The sequence below is a fragment of the Daphnia pulex genome, chromosome 2 (assembly GCF_021134715.1).
Source record: "Daphnia pulex isolate KAP4 chromosome 2, ASM2113471v1".
Classification (NCBI taxonomy): domain Eukaryota; kingdom Metazoa; phylum Arthropoda; class Branchiopoda; order Diplostraca; family Daphniidae; genus Daphnia; species Daphnia pulex.
The window spans coordinates 9,505,561-9,511,644 of NC_060018.1; the positions used below are offsets into that span (position 1 = coordinate 9,505,561).

Sequence of the window (6,084 nt, forward strand, 5' to 3'; positions counted from 1 at the left end):
TGTTCAGTAGAAACTGAAATAATTCTGAAAAACTTTACATTTGTCTCAGAGACAAATGGTCATAAGTAAATTGTTTCATAATTCTATTTATTTTTTATTTTTATGTCTAAAAAAGAAATGTGAGTATGTGAGGTGACAGTAGTAAAATGCTCCAATAGTATTTAGCAACATTACGACAACGTCGCATGAGTAACCGTGTTGTTAAATAGCAGCTGCGAGCCTGCGGCGCAGGTTCAGACGACAAAAAGGCGTCGACGGCACGAAGGCACAAATCGAGGCGTCGTAGTGTAATTACGACGCATTTTTTGTGTCAAAAGTAAGCATACTTTAGTTAATTGCTCTTATTTTTGCAAAAAAAATAAAATTGTGTATCTTGAACATCCAGGTTTGGAGTTTTGGAGTTTGGTGGCCAATTTATGTGAAGTAAAATTTGGTCCATGCAGAAAGAAAGATTGTCAGGCTTTCAGAGAGCGGACTCAAGTTGAATTCAAAATGGAAGACCCATTGAATAACTCTATACATCAGGTAATTTCATGCACATATTTATTGTTAACTGCATTTATTTTAACTGTGCGTGTTTGTTTATCATGCATGCAAAGTTGCAATCAGAGAATTTGAATGCAAGGTTCGGCAGTATTAAAAAAAACCATGTCAGTAGCAATATGAAATAATATAATGACTTTTGATACCAGGATCGGCTTTTGAATTCATTGGCAGCCTTGACGACTTTATGCATTTTCCTTGCCATAAGTCCTGGTGTGTGTGAATCAGCATCTTTGGTCGCCTGTGGAGATTTGCGAGAGATGGAACTTTTCCTTTTCCTTATGCTAGAGGCTGATAACCAAGAAATTTTTGACATGGTTCTCCGCCTCACTGCTTATCAATTATCATTATCCTGAAAATATCGTCTTGCCACAAGGTATTCAAGCGTGTAATCTTATCTTAATTTGTCACAAGCTAATTTTTTTTACTTTAGGATATACTCCTCCAAATCTGGCAGTTAGCACACTTTACTGGAAGGCTTGGTTGATGATGATTGCTCATAATCCTGGCAGTCTTGGGTCTGAGGCATGGAATTCATTCCATCCTACACTCCGAGCATTGATGGAGATGTGTATCACAAATGATTTCGCTACTTCTTCTGGTACCACAGACCAGACAGAGTTGCAGGTGGCTGCAATTGAAAAGCAAACCATCTTGGAATTCGAAACACATCTAGGAGCCGCCTCTACAAAAACTGTTATTACCGAGAACAATTCTTTGCTGCTAAGTCAAGTATTTAAAGCGCTCTTAACTTTTTATTTTCTTGCAAATCATTGTAATATTTTACTTTAGTTGACATCACTTGATCCACGAGGATCTACGCGACGACCTCCTCCGGCTGTTATTGAGCAGCTTCGAACTTTGAACGCAACACTTCGACTGGGTCACCTACTTTGTAGAAGTCGCCAACCAAACTTTTTATTGTAAATTCTGCATAGGTATGTGAAATAGTATGACTTTAAATAGCGAAATTCTAATATAATTTTCTTCAATGCAAATTCTTTTTATGTAGGCAAGGAGCTGCGCAAACGAAGCCATGGCTGGCTGATTTGGTCGAGTCCAATGAAGGTGCTTGGAACGTTCTGCCTGTTCAATGTCTTTGTGAGTTTTTGCTTCACGAAGCAGCTGATGGTCTGCCTGTTAATGATCTAATGAACGATTGTAAGCAACAGCTTGGCAAACGCAAGGAACGTCGTCACAAACACCAACAGTTGGTCCAGCATCTAAGACTTTTGTTGACTGATCCCAATCAACTACCACCCGAAGCATGCCGTGAAGTCCTAGACTATTTGATGAGACGATTGAGTGCTCAGAAAGCTCTCGCCCGTCACCAAGCCCTCACGGTAAGAGTTTATTTTCATAATCAACGAGTTTGCTGAAATAATTATACGGCTCCATGATTATACATTACGTTTGCATAGGCATTGAGTGTGGTCTTGGCAGTAAAAACGATGATATTACCATGAGTGATGGTGCATGCTCCGAAGGAACAGGAGACGATTCCCAGTTCTCTTGGCTTGTTCATCAGTTACCTACCATCCCACATTTCGAAGCCGTACGCCCTGCCGTGATTGCTGCTCTACGGGCCGCCTTTTTAATTGAAACACAACCACTAGCCATGTGTATGCGTCATCGTAAACATCCGATTCCGATATTTCCTTATTTTTCATAATTTTTCCGTGCTTTCCCCTTTTTTCCCCATTTTTATCCAAAATTTTCCAATATTTCCTAATTTTCTTGGAGCAGGACGCAAGTCCTGACTAGTGACGTTTTTTTTAATACGTAGCCATCTAGCGCTCAGCTTGACATACATGATTTTGTAGTTAGTAGCATGGCTTTTTCGTTTTCATTTTGCTTATATGGATCAAGCTCCAGCAGAAAATGTACTTGTAAAGTAACTTGATGACTTATTATCGAAATATCGTTTTATCGCCGGCGCAACTCTCCGTAACGACCAAGAAGTGAGCGTGGCCATCAACTAACTTGATTGACCAACCGAACCGCATAATTTAAATTTCAGATAGGTCAACTTTCGTCCAATAAAAAATATTAAAAAGCCAAAATGTTTTCAAAGAATCTTTTTATTATTTTTGTTGTTCAGAACGATAGGTGCGAATTGTCGGGCCTGGGAAATTTGAGTTCATCCTTTCCATATAATAATAATCATTTCAGGCCTATACACGCGCATCACTCAAATAATTCACAATCAATATTATACCTAAAATTATGTACACTTACACACACGGTATATAATTCTGGATTGACGTGGGACAATTTTTTCCAAATTAAAAAAAATCACGAACTTATCTTTTTGAGTCACGATATTATTTTCCCTTTTTAAATCTTTTTAGACGGCAGTGATCCTTCTGAGCGAGACGTCGTAATTGGTACCGGAAGAATGACTGCGCGAATGCCTGGGATGAAAAATAACGGCATAATCTTCATCGTCGTCGTCGTCCAAGTGATCCCTGCTGCGACGATGCTGATGGCTGCTGCTGCTCATGTCCGTCCGAGCCGGGAATTCCTCGTCTCCGGGAGTCGTCATGGCAACCCTGCAGAGCGTGCTGGTGGTCACGTCACGCGGGAGAGTGTTGCAGACGTAGGGTGGCATCTGTTGGTTGCAATTAGCTCAGGGCACCGTCACGTGACCGGCCCCGTGACACTAGTAGCAAATTGTCGTCTGCTGCTGGTGTAGCAACGCGTTATTACCTCCCGACGATCCGGTCACGACTTTGTAATTGCTGTTCTCCGAGTCGGTGCTGAACTGGCGCCGATCGTAGACCAGCATCCGGCTGAAGGCCGTTATGTCCGGCATGTCACGCTCTTGACTTTGCTGCTTCTGGTAATTGTGGTGGCGCCGGATGGCCGACAGCGGCGGAGAGGCACCAGTTGCCGGACTGTGAACGGTCACGTAAGACGAACGTTCCGTTGCAAGAAGCTGCTGCTGGTAATGGACGGGGCAATCTCTCGGGTATCCGGACGTAATAGCCGGCAGCGGAGTCGGAATGGAAACGGATTCGTCATCGATGGAAGCCACTCCGCCGCCGATTGAGGAGCAAGGGCCAAGGGCACGGGATTTTCACGAAACCGTTGCACTGATTCGTCGGCTGGAATAAGGATTCGCTGGGATGATGATGGGGAAGGCAAGCTGGCGTTAGGGGGTTGGTCATGGGGTGGTGGTGATGGTTCATCTGTGACGGCGGGGGAGGCGGAGGAACAATGGCCAGAAGGTGGGGCAGATATAAATTATGGATATAAATTCCAACAATTATTCGACGTCTGTCTTAATTTTCAAAACAAAGATCTAGGATCCTACTTACCAGTCAAGCCGAGCATAAGGCAACCCTTTTCAGAATTAAGGATTACTGTTCGTGGGTGTTCCCTGACGGTGACGGAACATTTATCGGAATACACAAAATGTAGCCTGCTGTTGTAGATCATCTCTCTTCGGGATTCACGAATATATATATAGACCCACTACGGACAACTGAAGCCGGCCAAAGTTTGCTACTGACCTTCTGGTCTTGATGGATAGCCTTCAGGAGTTTAATGAACTATATAGATCGACTTTTTGCGCTTTTATAAGTATAAAAGGATTTCCTGTTATCGAGTACGGGAGGAACTAAATCCTATAGGGCATCAGTTTGACTTTAGAGTTAGCTTTGTTTTAAATTTCCACCACGCACTGATTTAAAATTTATGATTTTATGATAAAAAATAATAGCAATTGAAAATTGAATTGTATGAATACGTTTTTCACATGAGTTATACGTAACAGTGGGATTACATCATTAAAATGACGTTCTATTTCAATGATCTGACCTTCGTTGGAAATTTTAAACAGACTAATACGAACATTTTGCCGAATTAGCTTTTTTAAAGACGGAACTAAAGAAAAGTCCCAAGCTCCATCAACCACTTTCACGTCCCCATCGGAAAGTCAAATTTTTTTTTATTTTGACTGATTTTTCTAATGATTGAGTGGACTCGGCTCCATACATCACACTCAGCGTGATCGCCATCCACAGCCTATCAAAGGGGGGTTTCAGATGGGCCGCTGTGACCGGCTGGAAAGATCGGGAGAATATTGAGGAATTACCTTATCCTTGACCATTCGCCATAGCCGCGGCCTATACATTCGGCCACCAACCCAATATGTGAAATTGCATGAAGGTCTTGATGGAAACCCAGACATTGCTGGTGCGGCTTTGACCTTTACGGCGAAAGCGGATGTTGACCCCAAAACGATCATCACTGATCAAAGTAGTTCTATGCAGTATAAGGATCGAGCATTCCGTTTCAAGGTGAAGTTTAAATTTCAAAGCTTTCATCGCCCACGTATGAGGTGTACTGATCTATAGGCCTACAGCGGTCCTATCTGCCAGAAGGTGGGGCTGCCGTGTAACCCAAATCGACTGGCGTCTATTCACTAGAGCTAAAGTCATTTTCCGGTGCATTTCCTTTTTGGCAATTCGATTTCGGTGCCAATAAATGAACAGGAAAAATGGCAGAAGTACCGGCTACCTGTTTTATCCCAAATAAATATAAGATGTATAATTTAAAATCAATTTAAATGTATAAAATGATGGTTGTGAAAATACCTCGCCAGCTAAGAAACCGATGACTACCAAATTGAAACTGTAGCCTAGGCGTAGGTGAATATTGGCGGTTATAATGATGAGCTGGGCCTTAATTTACTTTTACTTCCGATTTCAGCCGTGAAAACCGAGACGTAAACAACCAGACCGAGTAAAAGTAACAATCCTGAATAAAAATTTAAAAACAAAAATAAACTTGATCAAAATTTTAAAAATAATTCCAATCGAAATAAAATACCGGAAAGGATAAAAGTGACGCCGGATAGAAAAGTGCAATAGCGTCTCCTGGGTGCAAAGTGGCCGAGGAAACAGGAAATCTCTCCGACGACCAACAGAGCGGTGGCCATGAAAAAAAACGGAGCCGACCTCAAGACCGTATCTGTTAGAATCAAAATAAATAAACATTAATGTATCCATTAGGAGCCCGGAATAATAATGAAACTTCTCTTACAAGGGATTGAGAGTGTCGAGTCATTGGGATCGGGACTGTACTCTTCCGTTGGGAAATAATCGATGTTGAAACAGTAGCGTTCCGTTTCTCCAGCTGAAAGAAATTCCCACGTCATTTGATTTCTATTTGATGGTCTTTAAAAATGATTTAAGCGAAATGTACGATTGGTGTAGCAAAGAGTCCAGAGTCCGCTGACTGTGAATTTGGAGAGGTACTCGAGTTCAGGATCTCTGGTTCGGTTGAATTTCGGGTTGGACATTTTCTCTTCGCTGTAGAGCAATGACCGGTGACGAGTCCGATGGCGACGGTGACGAACGCCATGGAGGCCGACAGTGGAGTGAGCAGCCGGAGTAGGCGGCTTACCGCATCCAAATCGACAGCGATATATGTTAAAGTCAAATATCTTCTAATTCCATATTGCTAATAATAAATTTTGCTGTAACTTAAGCCTTAAGCTTTAAAAAAGTGCGACGCGGGGTGGCGAATAAGTCG

The 6,084-nt window shown here is 42.1% G+C and overlaps 1 long non-coding RNA gene across 3 annotated transcripts; it reads left to right on the forward strand.

Annotated features, from left to right (window-relative positions):
- Window positions 1-212: 212 nt before the first annotated feature.
- On the forward strand, window positions 213-2,372 carry LOC124207356. Of its 3 annotated transcripts, none has more exons than XR_006879916.1 (8): window positions 213-316; window positions 386-525; window positions 600-625; window positions 693-919; window positions 977-1,275; window positions 1,336-1,481; window positions 1,556-1,886; window positions 1,965-2,372. It is a non-coding gene; the product is annotated as an uncharacterized LOC124207356 (long non-coding RNA). The 3 variants fall into 3 exon arrangements; XR_006879907.1 differs by lacking the exon at window positions 600-625 and having other exon boundaries at window positions 214-316; window positions 1,556-1,644; window positions 1,716-1,886; XR_006879905.1 differs by lacking the exon at window positions 600-625 and having other exon boundaries at window positions 214-316.
- The last annotated feature ends 3,712 nt before the right edge of the window (window positions 2,373-6,084 follow it).